This window comes from Lactuca virosa, chromosome 5 (genome assembly GCF_052849685.1).
Source record: "Lactuca virosa cultivar CGN04683 chromosome 5, Lactuca_virosa_CGN04683_v6, whole genome shotgun sequence".
Classification (NCBI taxonomy): Eukaryota; Viridiplantae; Streptophyta; class Magnoliopsida; order Asterales; family Asteraceae; genus Lactuca; species Lactuca virosa.
The window spans coordinates 100,702,181-100,724,504 of NC_136430.1; the positions used below are offsets into that span (position 1 = coordinate 100,702,181).

Consider the following 22,324-nt stretch of genomic DNA (forward strand, 5'->3'; position numbering starts at 1 on the left):
TTCCAATACCTTGTGATGATCCTAAGAATGTGTTTTGGCCATTGCTTAGCCGGATTGAGAGTTTGTTGCTATTTTGGACCCATAAAAGGGTGCATGCGGTCACACTTGGTGTGTGCGGCCAAGTGTGTGCGGCCATGGTGTGTGCGGTCGCACACTCCTAGCAAAAATGGTCCAAAACGTGTTTCTAAGTTCGTATCTTGTTTCCCCTAAGTGTCCTTGATCATGTGCTAGAATACTACTTGAGTTTGAGGCCTTAAAGCACCAAGATAAGGGGTGCACGGCCACATGAAGGTGTGCGGCCGCACACTCCTTTCAGAACGAGTTTTGGGGCTTCTAACAAGGCTCTAATATATCTAAACACATGTAGGAGTAGGGTACTTACAGTGTAGAAGCGTATGGGGGTGTTTGGAGCCCAAGAAGTTAGTAGATGTTCTTGGTGTTCTTGGTGTTCTTGAAGAACACTTGAAGATTCACTAGAATGAGCTGATTTCATGGAGGAATTCAGTTATTTACACTAGATGGAGTAAGGAATCTATAAATCAAAGGCTAGAAACACTTACCACTTGAAGATCTAGGTGAAAAATCGGGATCCACTTGAGAGAAAACGAGTTCTTGACTAAGAGGGCTAAGACTCTTTCTTATAGGTATGTGAGTGCTGCCAGACGAGTGTGCTGTCGAAGAAGGGGTGTGCGGTCGGCTGTGTGCGGCTGGCTGGCCGCACACTCGGGTGTGCGGTCGGACATACCTTGTTGGGTGTGTTTGGCTCGATTTTTGTGATGCTACACACGTTCTAACCCTCCCTACGACTCATATCTCGATTGTATTAAGCCTAAAGCACTTATATAGACCCAAAACTTCATAACAAAATAGCAACACGAGGCTAACTTTGATAAAAATGAAGAATGTATAAGTTAGAAATTTCGGGTTGTCACAGTTATTTATATGCATGCTCTTGGTTTTACAATGAATATAACTTTCATTTAGATTTCTCAAACTAATAAGCAACCTATCTAAAATTAAAGTTTTACGAAACATATAACTATGTCGGTTTAGTCGCGAAATTTCAAAGAAACATAACTTCTTCATACAAAGTTGGATTTCAGAGTTCTTTATATGTACAAAATCATTGTCACATATACTATAATTTGGTCAAGGTTATTTATCCTAAATAACCTTCTATCAAAATGTTGTTTCCTTCGCTTATTATATCTTAATAGTTTAGCCCAAATCTACAGGTGTTACAATGCTGAATAACTAAATCAAAACTAACAAATTCTATCCACTTGTTTTCCACGAAAGTAGAACTTCTCTTCGCACTTTCGTCTCATGGGTTGGTTCTTCCCCACTTGGGTTCGACCCATTTCATGTTGCTTCTCCTTTTTTCTCAAAGTCCTGACTAGCTCTACCCATGCAATCTATAGATCCTTTTGACTTTGAAGAAACTTATTTGTGTCATATCTAATGACCATCGATATTCTTATCGTAGTACTACTACTTGTACTCACCACAAGTGAACCCCTTGTATAGTATGGCCAAAACAGGATAAGGTTGTTACTAGCACATGTTATTTTTCAAATGTACAAACACACACACACACACACACATATATATATATATATATATATATATATATATATATATATATATATATATAACTAAATGGGGATATTACTATCTTAATACTAGTCACAACATAAAGTCAACATTCCATTTTTATTATAATATCATCGCCGAACATTTAGTACATACGGTTTTACATAGAGCCTAAAAGCATGTATTAATTCCTTCGATGTGATCACATTTATTCTGCAGCTTTTCCTCATTCAGAAGAAGAACTAGCTAAGACCTCTGGTGCTTCCCTCACTTCCTCTACCATGAGTTGAAATGCTCGCCCTTTTGTTACACCCCCAGCTGGCGGCGAAAAAACGTCAGGCGGCGCGACGTTTGAATGTTTTATCACAAACATTGAACAGTACAAAACAATATAAAACATAAATACCATTTCCCTTATGGATAAGAATATTATATAATAAATTATTTCTAGAACACTAGAAATTCTAATACAAAGGTTAGGCATAACAATAATGATAAAAAGTCTTCGGTAGCTTCATCAATAAACCACTACTTCCGAGAGTGCAATCTTCCATCTCTCCAATTTCTAAGAATACATGTGGTTTGAAAGGTCAACAGAATGTTGGTGAGTTCGCTCGTTTTGTATATTATACTTTAAAAGTACTTTTTGTATGTAGTTTGTTAAGTTGTGTAAGTATTTTGATTTTGTGATTTGAAAATAGTATTCTCCTATTTATAGACACTATAGATTCAATTATTCTCATTCATCCTATGTAATGTTAGTGTATCCATGTCTTAAGTGTGTACTTATGGAAATGAGGGTACTCTTATATACAGAGTAGGCTGGCTGAGAGTAAACTCTCATACTCAGAGTAGGTTAATTGGATATTGTCCAACTTGAACCTATATAAGGTTATGCAATCTTAATGTTTTATTGTATATTTGTAAATAATATAATTATATTTAAATAGATATTCTTAGTAAAGCCAACTGGTAGAGTGGTGATATAACCATTATTCGGGTTGAGTGACTACATAACATAATATAGTTATCTATTTGAATGGGTGGTAGTGCCATCATAATATACTACCATTATCCGTTTAGATGGAGCATAGTGACGACATAATACATTACTATTATCTATTTGAATCAAGCATAGCCGGAGTATCTGGGCAGAGTAACCATTAGGTACTAAGCTTTATCTAAAGGATGGCTATAACTTGGCTAGCGTAACAGCTAGGTATCAGTTTTTTGTTCTTCGTTGAGTTTAGACGAGATACTTATTATATATATTTATTATCTTATACGTATACGTGTATATATATATATATATATATGTATATATATATATATATATATATATATATATGTATATATATATATATATATATATATATATAAATAACAAATATATATTATTTCGCGTAGCCGAATATTTAGGCAGAGTAACTGCTAGGTACTAAGCTTTATCCAAAGGATAGATATAAGGTGGCTAGCATAACAACTAAGTATTAGTTTTTCATTCGTTGTCGAGTTTATACATGATACTTATTATACATATTTGTTATCTTATGCGTATATATAACAAGGTTAGAGTATTTCGCGTACCCAAGTATTTGGGCAGACTAACCGCTAGTTTTAAAGCTTTATCCAAAGGGTAGCCATAAGTTGGCTAGCATAACAGCGAGGTACCATTTTTTCGTGAATTGTGGAGTTTATATGAAATACTTAATATATATGTTTATTATCTTATATGTATATGTAACAAAGTTACACTATTTCACGTAGCCGAGTATTTAGGTGGAGTAACCACTAGGTACTAAGTTTTATCCAAAGGTTGGCTATAGTAACGACTAGAGCATCGGAGTTTCCTCGCAACTGGCCATCGTAACAACTATGTATGATTTTTTCTATCAAGGTGAGTCAGTATAACAACTAGGCATAATATTATATTTTAAAAGTTGGGCAGAGTACCTATCTGGCATAATATCATCATAATGTTATGAGCATAATTATCTAACTAATTGTACACACTTAGTAATAACTATGAAATAGGTATACTTTCAGATGTATCCCACCCCCCCCCCCCACCAAAAAGGTTTAGAAAATGGGGTCGTGAACTCACATGTACGGAAATTGAGAGAGAGTAGTACTATGTTTCTTGTGCGCTCGGGAGTCAGTAGGTACAAAAATCGAGAAAGAGTGAGGTGTGTTTTGAGGTGTGAAAAATGATCTGTTGCAAACTAGATATTTAAATAGGATTTTGTGGTGCACTCCGCTTAACTTACATGTGAGCCACCCGGAGGTTGAAACGTGTCCTCTTCTCATGGTGCCATGTAATACGTATCCTGACGAACCACAGTGCACAATGCGCATGCCGCGCATTGTCGACAGGTGCATGCGACGAAGCTTTATAAACTTTAAAAATTTATACTTATTAGATACAAACTCCTTTTTCAACGACTCTTATATACCCTTGCAGGTCTCGACATATACTAAACTTTTCCTTCTGGTCGTTTTGGCTAATATTGAGTTTCATTTTAGCCTATATTTTTGTTACCCTTATGATTTTATAAAAATCATAACTCTCTCATACGAGTTTCTTTTTCGGCATCTTTGTCTCTGACATCCTACTCTGAGTAGTACTATGTTCTTTTCTTTTGGTGACTTCTGAAAAAGATCAACCATTCTATGCGTAGTCTTTGGCTTTGTAACTTTTTTTGTGCGGTTGATTTTCATATCTTATAAAAATCATATCTAATTCATATGAAGTCAGTTTTTCATAAATTTTATATTTCCAAGGTCGTGTCGTCGCGTACTTTCTAAATACATAACACTTATATATGTTGGTACGACTTTTTGCACGTGATATTTTTAGCTCTATGGACGTTTTGCCTTATAGTGGGTTCTGAAATCATCCTAAATTGACTAATGCTACATTATTTATATTGTCATATTCGTTGTTCATTAGATGAAATTTTTTGGAATTGTCACTTTCTCCCCCCTTTAAAGGAATTTTGTCCCCGAAATTCAGCTTGTAGTATCTGAAGTGGTGGAACTATTGGGAAAATTTAAGTGAATTAGGGTTTTTAAAGCTTTACTCATAATATTTAATTTTATAGAGAGTAAATTGACTTACAAGGTTCTTCTTCAAAAGTGAAGTTTTTTTTAACTAGCTTGAATTTTACTGAGAGAAGTAGTGGTAGTGTCACCAGACAACTACTTCCTGATACATAGTGACAATGATAGTTCCATTTAGTCAAGTGCTTTACAGATACTCAGAATAGTATTGAGTGTTATGGCTATGTAGGAATGCTAATTCAATTCCATTCGAGTGTTTGAGCTACGTAAGAATACTATTTCAATTTCATACAAGTATTTGAGCTACGTAGGAATACTATTTCAATTCGATACAAGTGTTTGAGCTACATATAAGAATACTATTTCAATTTCATATGAGTGTTTAAGCTACGTAGGAATACTATTTCAATTCCATACAAGTGTTTAAGCTATGTAGGAATACTATTTCAATTCGCTACGAGTGTTTGAGCTATATAGGAATACTATTTTGATTCCCTTCAAGTGTTTGAGCAACGTAGGAATACTATTTTAATTCCATACTAGTGTTTAAGCTACATATGAATATTGTTTCAATTCCCTACGAGTGTTTAAGCTACGTAGGAATACTATTCCATTTCCATACGAGTGTTTGAGCTACGTAGGAATACTATTTTAATTCCATACGAGTGTTTGAGCTATGTAGGAATACTATTTTAATTCCATACGAGTGTTTGAGTTATGTAGGAATACTATTTTAGTTCCATACGAGTGTTTGAGCTATGTAGGAACACTATTTTAGTTCCCTACAAGTGTTTGATTTCTAATGAGTTCTATTCATTTGATTAGTTTTGGAACGTTCTAGAAGTGAGATTGTGCATCCTTTCGAGTATCCTCTAGTTCGTTGTGCAAGATGTGGAGACTTTGGTTATCTAACGAGCATTCTAACTTATTGCTTAGCACTCAATCTACCTGTGATCAAGTAGTTTTCCTGATGATCGTTATGTTCTTAATTATTGATACGAGATGAACACTACTCTCCACTAGAAGGGTACAATGCTCTCCACTGGTTTATTTGTGAGAGAGTTGGTTTGGTGAGTTTGGGGTGATTTACACTCCTCCTATGTAGAGGGTATTCTTTTCCTGGTTCTTTCTCATAATAACACATGATCTCTTTCTTTAGTCTACTAATTGTTATTTTTTCCCTTCCTATTCTCATACTATCAGAAATCATCTCTTTACTTAGTGGAATTTGTCTATTCCTCAACAGAATTGTTTTCCTCAGAGGACTCTTATGACGATTTAGCTTACTCTATAACTAATTTGAGGAATCGACCTCCTCGTGTAGTTCTCTGTTTGAAGTCCAAGGAAATGGTAACCTTAGAAATGTGGATATCTTTTGGTTTCAAGAGAGGATGGAACAACTTGATTTATCCCTAGAAATGGTTTCGTTACCCTGTTTCCAAAATCTATCATACTCGTGCGGTGATTTTGTGGATCCTATGTGCTATTATTTAAAAAGCATTAGTCTGAATCGTAGAGTCGGAAGTTCTATGGAATTCTTGAGAGTTTATTCTATCAACTAGTATATCTATGAGTTGTTGTCGCTTTAACCATAATTAAGCATATATGTATATGCTATTCCTAGTTGTGGTTCGGTCCACATATTGTGCTAATCTCATATATCGTATTTGACCTAATTTTTTGAGTTTGGGTTCTATATTTTTCATTGTATGGTACATATATACTATTCCTAGTTGTGGTTCGGTCCGCATATTGTGCTAATCTAAGATATCGTATTTGACATAAACTTTTGAGTTTGGGTTTCTATATTTTTCTTTGTATGGTATATATATATATATATATATATATATATATATATATATATATATATATATATATATATATATATATATATGCAAGTGTTTTCTCATCGAGGGACTGAGTTTATATATATAACACTATATCAACTTTTTGTTTGTGTGTTTTATTAATTATTGTTTTGTACTTCAAGACTATCAAGTAAGGATCGGCTAGGTGAGAATTATCGGTGGGCAGGACCATTTTAGCATATAGTCGTTCTGTAATCCAACAACCCAAGCGATAGTACAAACTAGAAACCTCTCCCGTAAGTAGTCTATCACTAATTTAATTAATAATAATACTTTTGTAGGTTTGAGGATAAACCTAATTGGAGTATATGTCCCTAGGCTATAGTCTTAATTCCTAAGGAAGTAATATTTTTCTATTGCCAATATCTCTGATACCAATATGTCACACCCCCAGCTGGTGGCGGAAACTCTGGGCGGCTCGACGTTAGCATATTGGATCACAGACATTGAACGATACAAAACAATATAAACATAAATATCACTTCCATTATGGATAAAATATTACATTAAAAGGTATTTATAGAACACTAGAAGTTCTAATCTAAAGGTTAGGCATAACTATAACGATAACAAGTCTTCGGTAGCTTCGTCGATCAACCACTTCTTCCGGGAGTGAAATCTTCCATCTTGTGGTTTCCTATGAATAATAGTGGTTTGAAAGGTCAACATAATGTTGGTGAGTTCACAGGTTTTGTATATTATACTTTGAAAATATTTTTTGTACTTAACTTTGTTAAGTTAAATAAGTATTTTGATTCTTTTATTTGAAAATAATATTCTCCTATTTATAGGTACTATGGCTTCTATGACTCTCATTCATCCTATTTACTACTAGTGTATCCAGGTGTTAAATGTGTACTTATGGAAAAAAACGGTACCCTTATCTATAGATAGGTTGACTGAGATTGAACCCTCATACTCAGAGTAGGTTAATTGGATACCATCCAACCTTAACCTATATAATGGTATGGAATCTCAATTTTTCATTGTAAAATATAATTAATATAATTATATTTAAATAGACATTCTTAGTAAATCCAGCTGGCGGAGTGGTAATATAACCATTATTCAAGTTGAGTGATGGCATAACATAATATAGTTATCCGTTTGAATATGACCTAGTGACGGTGTAATATACTACCATTATCCATTTAGATGGAGCTTAGTGATGGCATAATATATTACTATTTTCCGTTTGAATCGAGCATAGCTAGAGTATCTAGGTAGAGTAACCACTAGGTATCGGTTTGTTGTTCTTCGTCGAGTTTATACGAGATACTTATTTTATATATTTATTATCTTATATGTATATATAATGATGTTAGAATATTTCACATAGCAAAGTATTTGGGTAGAGTAACCGCTAGGTACTAAGCTTTATGCAAATGGTGGCTATAAATTGGCTAGTGTTGCAGTTAGGTATCGATTTGTTATTCTTCATCGAGTTTATACGAAATATTTATTATATATATTTATTATCGTATATGTATATATGACGAAGTTAGAGTATTTCACATAGTCGAGTATTTGGGCAGAGTAACCATTAGGTACTAAGCTTTATCCAAAGGGTGGCAATTAGTTGGCTAGCGTAATAGCTAGGTATCGGTTTATCGCTCCTCGTCGAGTTTATGCAAGATAATTATATATATATATATATATATATATATATATATATATATATATATATATATTATCTTATACATATATATAACGAAGTTAGAGTGTTTCACATAGCCGAGTATTTAGGTAGAGTAATCGCTAGATATTAAGCTTTATCCAAAGGCTGGCTATAGTAACGACTAGAGTATCAGCGTTTCCTGGAAACTGACCATCGTAAAAATTAGGTATGATGTTTTATATCAAGGAGAGTCAGTGTAACAACTTGACATAACATTATCTTTTAAAAGTTGGGCAGAGTATCTACCGAACATAATATCATCCTAATGTCATGAGCATAATTATCTAACTAATATTATACAACTAGTAATAACTATGAAATATATGTATTTTAACATGTATGTCCCCCCTAAAAAGGTTTAGAAATTAGTGTCGTGAACTCGCATATGAAGCATGAAACGATTGATGTAGGGTAAAATTTGGGAGCCCGAAGCTCGAGAGGTGCTCGGGAGTCAGTGGCACGGAAATCGATAGAAATTGAGGTGTGTTTTGAGGTTTGAGAAACGATTAGCCGGAACGTGTTATTTGTAGGGGATTTTGGGATGCGTGTCGTACAACTTTCATGTGAAGCACCTGGAGGTTGACACATGTCCTCTGCTCATGGTGCCATGTCATCCATATCCTAACGAGTATGGGTGTTAGAGTGCACGCCGCGTGCGGGTGCACATGAGAATGTTTTATAAACTTTAGAAATTCATAATTCTTGTATACAAACTCTGTTTTCAACGACTCTTATATATCCGTGTAGGTCTCGACGTACACTGCAACTTTCTTTTTTGTCGTTTTGGATACTACTAACTTTCGTTTTTAGGCTATATTTTATGATTTTTTAAAAATCATAACTCTCTCATACATATTTATTTTTAGGCGTTCTTTGTCTCTTAAATGCTACTTTGAGTAGTACTACGTTTCGTCTTTTGGTCACTTCTAGAAAAGATCAACCATTGTCTTCATAGTTTTCGACATTCTAACTTTTTATGTGCGGTTGATATTCATATCTTATAAAAATCATATCTAATTCATACCAAGTATGTTTTTCATAAATTTTATATTTTCGAGATTGTGCGTCGCATACTTTCTAAATACATAAAACTTATATATGTTGGTACGACTTTTTTCGTGGGATATTTTTAGCTCTATGGACGTTTTAGCTTATAGTGGGTTGTGAAATCAGCCTAGATTGACTAATGCTACATTACTTAGACGGTCATATTCGTCGTTCATTACGTGACAATTTTTGGAATTGTCACACCTTTGGCCCTTGGAGCTTCACTCTACCCTACTGTCAATCGGTTATCCTTAAATTTGTAGGTTTTGGAGCCTGTAATGCACTTTTTCGATTCAAAAGAGGACAATTGGCCTTGATGTGACCTTTCTAGTTGTAATGGAAACAGATAGGCACTCTATGTGCTCCCTACTTATAGTATCGACTATAATGGCATTCCTTGCCGCACTTGAAGCATATCAAAGCACAACAAGATCCTTTGTGAGGTTTCACACACTTTTTTTCACTGAGGACCTCTCTGGGGTCTTCCTATTTTCCTTCCGTTGAGTTTCCAAATGAATTACTTTTTTCTGGCATGCTCCTGCATCTCTGTTAGGGTCTTGTATTGATTGTTCGATATAAACTCCCTAATCTTAGTCTTTATCATACTTAAGTATCTAGACTTCTGTACTTTTTCTTATGAGGCATACTCAGGGAAAAACAAGGCCCTTTCGGTAAATAATTTCATGATCTAAGTCACCAATTCAGTTGTTTTTTAAGCAATAGATATTCTTTAGTGAGTCACTCCCTCTATATTGGTGGAACATACTCTACCTTGAACTTCTCAACAAATTGTTCCCAAGTCACCACACTCTTCTCACCAGGTGAATAGTTCCTAGTGACAAAGTTCCACTAGTCCTTTAATTCTAGAAATAGAAGATTATGCACATATCTGAACATCAGGTTTTCTGGACAAGAACAATTGTAAAAGCATCCTTCCACATCTGAGATACACCCCATGGCAACATTTCGATCCCTGACACCATCAAACTCATGAGTTTTAGTGTTATTGAACTCTCGATAGGGCCTTTCCTTTTCTCTAAATGGGGTTGCAGCAGCAACATTAGCAATGGCTGTAGCAACATCAGTACTAGCAACAAAAATATACCATTCATCAAACAAGGATATCAGTTGTCTTAATAGTTCCAAACATTTCTAGGATCATCTCTCTTACAGCTACTGATACTGCTGCCTCTATCCAATCGCGTATATCAGTCTCGCTTGGTCTTGACCCTACTGATCTTGAACCCGAACCGCTTGCTCAAATGATCATCACTATACTGAAGGTGTAATGTGGATAGGTGATGTGCACAAAAGTACCTACTAGATTTAAATTTATAACTTAACAAAACTTTAACTAACTATACACTTATAGGTCATTTACCTAGTCAAATTATAGAATAGTATAGGTAAGTCGGTTGTTGAACAAAGGGAACAGAATTGAATACCAATTCATTAAATAGTTATTATGATCAAATGCCTAGATGTATCAATTTATGAATTACTATGTAGTGGTCAAGCACAAGTTAAACACAAAATCGATATAACACAAATTAGACCATGAATGATAATAATAGCAATTACTTTCCTATGATCAAGTCAAGAAACAAAGCACAAATTAAGATTAATTATCCTATCTAACACAATTAAAGTTACTAGCTTTAATTACCTGATCTAAGATGTGATTAACCGTAGCTCTAATTATTTAATGATCATAAACAATTAGGTAACAAATTCATGCAACTAGATTGATCATTTACCACACAGAACTTGATTAATAGGCAAAATAAACTAGTACTTCCACATGCTAGGATTTTAATTATCAATCATAAGTAAAATCAACATATACCATCCATAAACCGAAATCAACACATAAGGATTAGGTTTATCTTCAGTAAACATAAGTATAAGGTTTTTAGCCTCTCATAATAGTAGGAAAACACACAAAATCCATGCAAATAAGACTAGTCATTAGAAAACCGAATAGATCTATGTAGAATTCTTCAATATCTTTTCAACTCTTGAGCTCTGATCAATTCCTGGTCTTCTCCAAGGTTTCCAGAGGTTTTTAGTCGTAATCCTCCTCAAAACATTGGCCAGAAGTGTCTCTATTCAACGAAATGATCGGATATATATAGTTTCCATATATGTGGCCACCATGACATGGTAAAAAGGCACCATGTTGTAGTCTTCATGGATATCCCGTATTCTCCAAGTCAACATCATTTATTGCGATCTTCCATTCGCCACGTCGTGGTCTTCTATCTTCAAGCCTTCATTGTCTTCTTTTTTATTTAGCTCACATTTTCCTGCTTCCAACTCCTCGTTTGCTTCCTTTTTATCCCGAGCTTGTCTTTGCTACTACAAAAAAAATTTAAACATAATAAGTATCTTTTGTCCCAAAATAAACTTAACTGTAGAAAAATTATTAGAAAAATCTACACATATCAAAAGGTTATATGAATCGAACTAACTCCAAAGTGACATTCGAATCTTATCCAATTCCTTAGCAACTTTGTGGCTTTTCTTGATTCTTATATAGATCATATGTTTCCAGTAGTACGGGCCCATACCACCCTCCACACTTATCCATACTAGATCCAAGAACAACCCCAAGGTTTTCAAGTCACTACACTCTGGTATTGATATGTCCTTTCACACACAGTGTTACAAGGACCCAATTATTACTTTCCTGGACTAAACTAGGATCTTGCATCTCTATCGACACCCGACCTCATAAGTATATGCCTTATTAAGCGTATATTAAAATTCATATACTCCCTTTCTAGGATTCCTTTCCACTTCTCTTTACTATTAGTTGAGGAAGAACTTCTACCCATGTTAACTAATTATCGGACAAATACGATTACATGCCCCTAAAAATAACAGTCTGTCAATTGAAAGACCTGAAACTATGACAATTAGACTCAAACAAGAGCTGCACAATAGCACAAAATCAAGCAATTTAAAACTATTTAATTTTGTGAGCATGCTACCTAACGTACTTGAAGAATAAATAATTAATATTAATATAGGTCCTAAGCAACAAGTAATAAAAACTTCTATAGGCTACAAGGCATCTTAAGCATCAGGCATTTCTTCAATTCCTAAAAAGATCCATAGTCTACATACGAGCACAAAGTTATAACATTTCAGATATCAACAATTATAACAAATATGAATATTTTGAGAATCACTTTCCTATCTGAGATTTGGCTAACTGTACGCATCACATTCTTTCGTTTATGTATTATCCTTGTTTTTTTATGAAAAATTTTATTAATTACTCAGATCCTTAGTATGGGTCTGGAATCACAAAAGTGTTCATCCAGTTCTCTCAAACCAGGGCTCTGATACCAACTTGTAACGTCCTGATTTTCAACCCAAGTTTTTCATTTTTATTTATTCAAATATATCAGAGGATAATTACATTATCCAGATAAAGTGATGTGAATGCATCTGTACCTTCGAACCTTTCCCTTCTCACGAATCAATGAGAACCTGAAAAACATTTATAAACAACTAGGTAAACACGAAGCTTAGTAAGTTTCCCAAAATATCATATACCACAACACATATATCGGGCCCCACCCTATAAGCATTTAAATGAGCCTTGCTCAATGCGCATATAAACGGGCCCCAACCAATATACCTAACGGGCCCGCCCAGCATGCATAACCATATTACACATATGGAGACTACACTTTTAGGCTCCAATAATACAGACAGATAGAGGCTATACTTTATATTATACTAACTTCGAGTGTACTAACTGATGAGATTAAAAACACTTTAGATCGATAAAATTCTTAGTCAGATAAATCAAGAACACGATGTAAATAAGAACACCAGATGAATCAATGCTTATGTCGAATGATTAATTAGCCACAACCTCAGAAGAACTCTATGAAGAATTGATACTGTAGACGTGTGCTGGGGTTACAATACGATTCAAGAGAATTAACACTAAAAAAGCATACATACTATGGTGCATGCATGCACTATATAAAGTAAACCCTAATAAATGAAACACGGCTGGACAGGCCCAAAAATGTGAACATAATGGACTGAACACAAAGCCCAATGACGCAATCTATTAAACCCAACATCCCCCCCCCCCATTTACGTCAATTGAGGCGAAAGATCACTGTTGCAGGACCTGCTTGGTCTTCTTTACTGTTTTGAACAGCTTCGGTATAATAGTAAGAATGCTGCGACGAAATTTGATATACCACAGAAGCATGTCATTGAAGATCTTCTGTTCAACATCATCATTGGATTTACATCTGTTTATTATATCCAGAATATGTTCAAGAGCAACAGTGGAAAATAGATGCTTATCGGACAAGGCGAACAGGGATTTTAATGGAGGAGCCGAACCTCCAACATCTTTGGTAAACATCACCGTCAAGTGTTCGGCATCAATCTTGCCCATACGCATCTTGTTCACATCACTATCCTTGCTGATGGGTTTGACAGTAGGCTTCTTCTTTTGAGCCGAATCAATCTCCTGATCAAGCTTCGCTACTTCATGTATATACAAAACCAACATTCTCTTTAAATGATCTAGAATGGGTTCGTACTTCTGCTCATTAGACAAAAGAATGTTAGTCAGCAGAATCCAGTCATGAGGATTGAGATTTGGCAAATCAGCAAGAGATATTTCATGAACCGAATCTTCAGAACCACGAGTAATCCGGAACTTCACATTAATAAATTTCCCCGCAACAACTGGCTTCAAAACCTTGACCGTAGTAATCTTCTTTGCACTCCAGTTCAGATATTGAGGTTGCGAGAAAGCAAGGTAGTAATCAATCAGTTCTCTATCAATCTTCGGGTCTGGAGAGGGAACATAAGCGATTGGCTCAAAACAATGAAAAACAAATGCCCTTCGGGTGCTCGGCATATCAAATTGCGAGTCTTCAGAATTAACCAAGTCAAAGGAAATGACTGGTTCAAGCCAACGAGTACTAGGGGATTCAATCGCTTCCTTCAATAGGTTTTCCAATGTCCATAATGGAAAAAGAGATTTGCTTCGTTCCAAAATGCCATGGGTATCTTTAGTTTTTCTTTCCCTTTCTTCGGTTTCACGAGTCTGCTTTAACAACTCTTCTTGATTCACACTTTTTTCTACTCCACTTTCGTCAATGATTTTCTTTCCTTTATCTTGAACTGTAGAACCCGAAGCTTCATTATCCTTCGGCTCATTAGTGACACTTGGTTTAACAAGAGGATGTTGAGGATTTTCACTTTTTTGAGTTTGGCTTGTGGAGGTTTGGTTTGGTGGAGCTTGCCCTGCTTCTCCCCCTTGTTTTGGAGAGACATCCGCCGAAACACCTTCGATTCTGCTCAAAAGTGCAAGTGTCGGACGCAATTTTTCAGCCAAACGTCTTCTAATAGTGATGGTGAGAACTATATCATGGGCATCCAGAAGATCAACCAGAAGAGCATGAACATCACTGACACAAGTTTTCACAACAGCACGCTCAGATTTGAGATCACCAATCTCCTTGTTCGTTTGGTTGAGCTTAACAGACTGAGTTTTGACCAAGGTTGTGTGTCGAGCGAGCTCATCCATCACCTTATTTTCCAGGGCTAAATCAGACTGGAGCTGGTCAAGACGAGAATTGATAGACGTTTGTAGTGCAGTTTGATCAGTTTGGATACTTATACGAATGGCTTCAAATTTCGCTTGTTCAGCTTGTAGTGAATTTGTGAGCTTCTCAACAGAGGAATTCACAGTGTTAGCATTTTGCTGAGCTGCAGCTTGAAGAGACTCTAAAAATAATTTTGCATCAGAAATTAGTTTTTCAACATTTTCGGTCGCTTTCTTGCAAGAGTTTTGAAGAATCATCAACTGCCTTTGTTGCTTTCTCGATAGAAGATTCAAGATGTTTAAGCATGGTAGCCACAAGAGCTTGAATAGTAGCGTTGGAATATGCTGATGTAGATGGTTGGGAGGAAGAAGCGAGCAAAGTATCAAGCTTCTCATTTAAAGCCTTGAGATGCCTTTTGGTGACAGGGGCATCATCATCCTCATCACTCTGAACAATGTAGGGACTGTAGTGGAAAGTATCGAAATCCATATCGGCGCCACGAAGAATGGTATCTGATTCGTCTGAGTTGATTGGAGACAAAGGTTTTGAGGTAATGGGGGTTTCAACATCGGAAGTTCTTGCCCCCGCATCAGATGTATTGACAGGAGGTGTAGGTACAGTAAAAGTAGTATTGGTGGTGGTTTCGGTGAATAGTGGTGGGGGTAATGGTGTAGAAGTGGGATTTGGAGAAGAAGTTAGAGGAGGGCATGGAGCAATTGAAATCGGAACAGTAGAATGAGGAGGAGAAGGAGGTGGGGATGGAACTGAGTCATTAAACATTACCTCAGGTGTGACTTCATGGACCGAATCATCAGACTGATCATGCTCCTTTTCGTTTTCAGTCTCTTCATCTCGATCAGACGGAACATATTCACTATCATTGGATGATGGTGATTTCGGCTTGCGCGTCATCTTCTTCGTCTATCGCTTCTTATGAGCCGAGGGTTCGGCGGTTGAACCCTTTCGCTTCTTGGGTGTAACAGGTTTAGAGGACGACACCTCTTCAACTTCCTTTTTAGTATCCCTTTTCTTGCCACACTTTGCTGGTTTATCAGCTGCATCAAGCGATTGTTGCATCTCAGGATTTAATGGTCTCGGTCCGAAGATAAAAGCTTTTTGTACTCACTGATGATGGTGCTGACCGATGAAACACATTGATATATGATTTCCGGAATTGATCCAAGGAACGAAAACTTCGAAGAATTTGCCATGATGATTTTCGTGGTGTAAAACGTAGCAATATCAGGCATTAAGGAATCTACCATGACTGGAACTTGAAATTTATCCATCGCCCTTTGAGTAATTATGGTCCAGAATCTCCCTAATGAAATCTTTGTGTGACGAGAAGAAGAATTTAAACTTTAAACCAACTGGGTCCAGAGAACTGACCCATAATCGAGATTGACTCCATGATGCAGACCATATAGGATGGTTATGAAAGCTTTGCTTGCACCATCAGACCCGACAACCCGTTCTGAGAAGCTTTTAGAAAGAAGAGTAAGCAACCCGTTCCATTGAGGAGAAAGATAGGACTTCTTGACCTTGGTAATCGTGGTGACTACATAAGTATACTCCATATTGTAGAACATTTTGAAGATTTGAGCAGTAGTAATAGAGTCGGGGTTCACCATTGAGTCGACATAGGTCAGCCCTAAAAGAGGGCAAAACCTAAGTTTGGAAACGGAAGTCTTCTTATAGACAATCTCGAACATAATTCTCTCTTCATCCTTGAGGTACTTTGCAGAAGAGTACACTTGAGAAAGAAGTGACATCGGTACAACATCAGCCTTGGTAAGAGCAGTCACCAGTGTTGAATATTTCAGGCACTCCACAACCTGTAACATGTAAGCATCATATTTGTAAGGTACCAAATCGATGATCAAGTTCTGGTTGGGCTTGATTGTAAGAAAAGAGGATTGTGCAGTATGTTCTTGAACTGAAGAAGAATATGCCATTGTTAAAGCTTGGTGAAGAAGATGAACAGTAGAGAGATAGAAATCGCCTTTTGTATGCTCGATTGTTTTTGTGAGTGGTAAAGAGAAAAAAGGAGTGAGACAAAAACCCTTTATACGATATCCAGGAGAGAGAAAAATCGTTTAAGGATGATTGCGTGATATTCTGAAACGACGCCTAAAAAAGTGGGATGTGACAACTATAAAAAGGCGTGTCAGGCGGCGTGATGATAGAGAAACGTTTCAAATTCACGCGCCTTTCCCAAAATCTTATCCATTCACCGCCTCTGCTTTCTATCCAACCGTTTCAAGTTCCTTTTCAAATAAACAAACTGCCCTTTCGCTTCAAAATAAATGCGAGTACCGTTGTGTAGTAGAGGCGAAACAGTAAAGCTGAAACTTGTCACTAGTGCCACGAACAAGACTTTTGGAAAATCATAAAGATTATCGTGCAAGAGTGTGCCAAAGAAAAAGAAATAAAGCAAATGATTTATGTGGGATATTGGTGATGTCTTTATAGACACGAAATAGTGGATCCTGGTCACGAATCTCTTCCTTCAAAGTCAAGAGAGACTTAGAAGTGTTTGTGTAGTTTCCCGTTGAAGTACGATCACATGCTTGTTAAGAAGCATTGAAAGGCATCTTTTCAATATTAGGCTATAAGGTATCTTTCGCTTCGACCGAACTACGGATCTTGAGATAAGACCGAAAGTTGAGTGAAGTACTTGTGTGGCTGGTGTAGCCAAAAACATCAAGTAGGTGTGTGCATCTTTCAGTGACTTGGTGATAGGGTTAGAAATCTCAAAACAAAAATAAAAACTGGATCTTTTGGGAAGAAATATCTTTGTGGTAGAATATTTCATAATCTCGCAAAGAAAAATAAAAGATATTTCTTGGTACATTCCCTAAAAGTGGTTTCGATAATGCATATGTGAGAAAGTAGAACGCTTGATTGTTCACCATCAATTTATTTAAGGTGTTGGATTTTGGGTTTCACTTAGTACGTGGTGAAACGAAACTAAGATCATTAACACAGATGTTGTGTAACCATAAACCTCAGTGGTAAATGCTGACAGTCTCAAGGGTTACATCTATGAAACGAAAGATGATGGAGAAAAGTATGAATATGGTTTAAAGAACCGAAATTACCTCTGCTATACATTTAGGACAAAGTAGATAACTCTTAACTTCGGTGAGAAGAGTAATTTAGCTCATTACTTAAGTGATTTTTGCAGCCTGATTGGGAAGAAACGATTGGTATATATCGAATCGGTAAGGTTTCACTTAGAGTTCGTGAGGCTTTGGACAACATGCAACAGCATGCTTCTAGGGACACTTAGCTAGTATACAGAGTAAGAATATATACCTTCCCCATGATTCATGGTTGAGACAAGCAGCAAGTTTGATAAAATCCATAGGAAATACAAGGAAAATATTTTTGTGTTTTGATAGATCTAAAAAAACATAAAAAGAAGAAAAAAATATTTTTGTATTTTAGATTTTTTTGAAAAAGACATAAAAAGAAGAAAATATTTTTGTATTTTATATTTTTCTGAAAAAGACATAAAACCAGAAAGAAAAAAAAATAAATGTACAAAAAGTATATATAACGAAGCAGCCGGACGTTCGCCTTTATATAGATGAGGCGAAATATACCGAGCGTTCGGTACAATTCGGTTACCTAAAATTCCGGAACCGAAATAGACTGAGCGTTCGCTCTATTTCGCTTGTTAATTTTTAAAGAGGCGAAAGCGAAAGTGAAACTTAATGAGACGAAGATGGTTTCGGTACAGATTCAGCTTCCATCATTCCTAAGCCTTGGAGTATTCTATTGATGGTTGCTTCAGGCAAAGCTTTCATGAATATGTCAGCCAATTGATCAGCAGATCGAACGAAGTGAACATCGACATTACCATATTCTACGTGATCCTTGATGAAGTGATATCGCAGTGCAATGTGTTTCGTCTTGGAGTGCTGCACTGGGTTGTGACAGATACGGATTGCACTTTCTGAGTCACAATATAGAGGAATTTTCTTCATGTTCAGCCCATAATCTCTTAGTTGGCTTTGGATCCAGATGACTTATGAGGTACAAGATGTTGCAGCAATATATTTAGCTTCGGCAGTGGATAGGGATACACAAGTTTGCTTCTTAGACTGCCAGCTGACTAGTTTACCATCAAGAAATTGAGAACCTCCAGTTGTGCTCTTTCGGTCTAGACCACATCCTCCAAGATAGGCATCAGAAAATGCTTGAACAAAGAAACCTAATTTAGCTGGATACCACATACCGAGAGACGAGGTTCACTTCAAATATCTGAGGATGTTCTTAACAGCCACCATGTGAGGTTCGCATGGATTGGCTTGGAACTTGGCACAATAACAAACAGAAAACATGATATATGGTCTACTAGCTGTAAGATACATTAGTAACCCTATCATCTGACGATAGAGGGTCATGTCAGCAGTTGGTTTATCCAGGGATGATGTCAGCTTCGTCCCGAAAGCCATTGGAACCTTTACTCTTGAGTCTCCCATCATGCCAAATTTTGCTAGCAAAGTCTTTGTGTAAGCCTCCTGGTTGATGAATATACTTTCTGGTCCCTATCTTATGTTCAGGCCAAGGAAAAACTTAATTGGACCCATTGAGCTCATCTTAAATTTAGTCTCCATCAATTTTCGGAATTCAGCTGTTAAGCTGGGATTCGTGGAACCGAAGATGATGCGATCGACATAAATTTGGACTATCATTAGGTGGTCACCCTCTTTCTTACGAAAGAAGGTTGGGTTAACCGAACCTTGTCTGAATTTAGACATTTTTAGAAACCTGGTGGTTGTTCAACATAAACAGTTTATTCCAATTCCCCATTCAAGAAAGCACACTTAACGTCTATTAGAAAGACTTCAAAATTCTTATGTGGTGCGTATGCAAGAAAGATACGCACGGATTCCTACCTTGCAACTGGAGAGAAGGTTTCTTCATAATCGATCCCTTCTTCCTGACAATATCCCTTCACTACAAGTCTCGCTTTATTTCGTATCACATTCCCTTCTTTATCCATCTTGTTACGGAATACCCATTTTAGACCAACTACCGATGCATCCTTTGGAGTAGGAATCAGTCTCCAGACTCGGTTTCGCTCAAACTCGTTGAGTTTGTCTTGCATAGCTTGTATCCAATAAGAATGATCGAGTGCAGTGTAGACGTTTTTCGGTTCTATCTTGGAGAAAAATGAATTAAACATGCAATATTCCACTTGAGAGAATACGGCAGATTGTTTCGCTTTAACTTGAGAACGTGTAACGACTCCCTTAGATGATTCACCAATCACTTGTGTCTTCGGGTGATCTCTTGTCCATTTAGTGAGTGGAGGATAATTTGGATCGTAGGCAGGATCCAGTTCAACATTTACTTCCTCTTCGAATTCTGATTGATCATCCGAATTATCATTTGTATTTTGATTCTCCCCCTCGAATGACGAGACGATTTCAACATCAGGTTCAGAATTCTCCCCCTCGATTGGACTTTCATGAGTTATGGTTGGAGACGAGTTCTCCCCCTGGAGAGGCGAATCTTGTTTTTCTTGATGGAGGCGAATCCTCCCCCTGCAGCGGCGTGCTATCTTTTGGTGGTTTGCTTGAAGCATTAGGTTCGCTTGAAGCATGAGGTTCGCTTGGATTCTAACCCTAATGTTTATCCACGGTTGGACAGGCCCAAACCGGGTTAACTAAATGGACCTATAGCCGAACCCACAGACGCAACACCAGACCTAACAATCTCCCCTTTGCGTCAATTGAGGCGAGAGACTACTTCGGTTGAGTGACCTTGATCTTCTTTACAACTTTGAAGAGCCGAGGGATGATCGCAAGAAGCGTCTGACGAAACTGAATATACCAGCGAAGCATATCAGTGAACAATTTCTTATCAGCATGACTGTTCTGATTACACCTATGTATGATCTCCAAAATGTGCTCCAAACAAGAAGTGGAAAATAGGTGTTTGTCAATAAGAGCGAACATGCATTTTTGACCTTCGCCACTTGTGAACATAACAATGTGACATTTTGGATCGATCTTTCCCTTAACCATTGCATTTACATCGCCTGCCTTTGCAATCGCTTTCACAGTGGTTCGCTTATGAATAGCAGCAACGATCTCCTGATCCATCTTCGCGACTTCATTAATATAACATACAAGCATCCGCTTGATATGATCGATAATAGGCTGATACTCCTGTGGATTGGTCAGCAAAATATTATTAAGGAGTAACCAGTCGTGAGGGTTCAAGTTCGGTAGGTCAGCCAAGGAATCATATGGACCGAGCTATCAGAGCGTCGGGTCACTTTGAATTTAATGTTAATAAATTTCCCTGCCGAAGTGGGCTTCAAGACCTTGACCGTTGTGATTTTCTGAGTGCTCCAGGTCAGGTATTGTGGCTGAGCAAACTCGAGATAATACTCGTGCAAATCTCGATCTACCTTCAGGTCTGGAGAAGGAATGCCCGCCGTCGACTCAAAACAATGAAAGATGAATGCCTTTCGGGTGATTGGCATGTCAAACTATAAGTCCTTCGAATTCTCAAGGCCGAACGATAAAACGGGTTCAAGCCAATGAGTGCTCGGTGCATCAATAACCTCCCTGAGAAGTGATTTCATAGTCCATTCAGGAAACATGGACTTCTTCTGCTCTAGCAGTTCCTTCGCTTTCAGTTCCTTCTCAAGAAGTTCCTTCTCTTTCTGAACCTTCTCCCGAATCTCTTGATCAGTAGGCTTGATTTTCTGATCAAGTTTAGAAGCATTCCTTTCAGTATTTTCTTCCATATCATCATCATCATCATCTTCTCCAATCTTCTTCTTTCTTCTGTCCCTCATACTGCCCGAAGCTTCATTAACCTTCGGCTCAGTAGTGACGTTCGGTTTGGGAGGTGGATGAGGTTGACCTTTGTCCTGAGTAGCCTTATCCCCGCCTTGTTTCGGATGGACACCAGTCACCGGAACACCTTCGATACGGCTCAACACATCCAATGCAGGCCGTAGTTTTTCAGTCAGGTGGCATCAGATGGAGATGGTCAGAATGGAGTCGTGAGCTTCCAGTAGATGTAAGAGAATGGAGTGCACATCACCAACTGAGATTTTAATCACCTCTCGCTCAGATTTTAAATCTTAAACCTCTTTGGTGGCATTCTTAAGCTTGAGATTCTGAAGCTTAAGCTGAGAGGTTCGCTTGTCAAGTTCATCCATAATTTTATTCTCAACTGCAAGCTCGGCTTCAAGTTGAGTCTACCGATTACCAATGGAAGTATGAAGTTCTTGGTTAGCAGCCCCAATGGCTTTTCGAGCTTCCTCGAGATGTGTCTTTTCGGCTGCCAGTGAACGCGTAAGATGATCAACCGAAGCGTTCACTGTTGCAGCATTCTTTTGTGCAGCTGCTTGGAGGGAATCAAGAAAAATCTGTGCCTCTGAAACTAGTTTTTCGACTTTTTCGGTCGCTTCCTTGCAATCTTTAGTAGAAGCTTCAACAGCAAGAGAAGCT

At 37.2% G+C, this 22,324-nt stretch overlaps 1 pseudogene; it reads right to left on the reverse strand.

The window, feature by feature from the left end:
- Positions 1-19,743: 19,743 nt before the first annotated feature.
- On the reverse strand, positions 19,744-20,959 carry LOC145111527 (putative mitochondrial protein AtMg00820 pseudogene; annotated as a pseudogene).
- Positions 20,960-22,324: the final 1,365 nt, after the last annotated feature.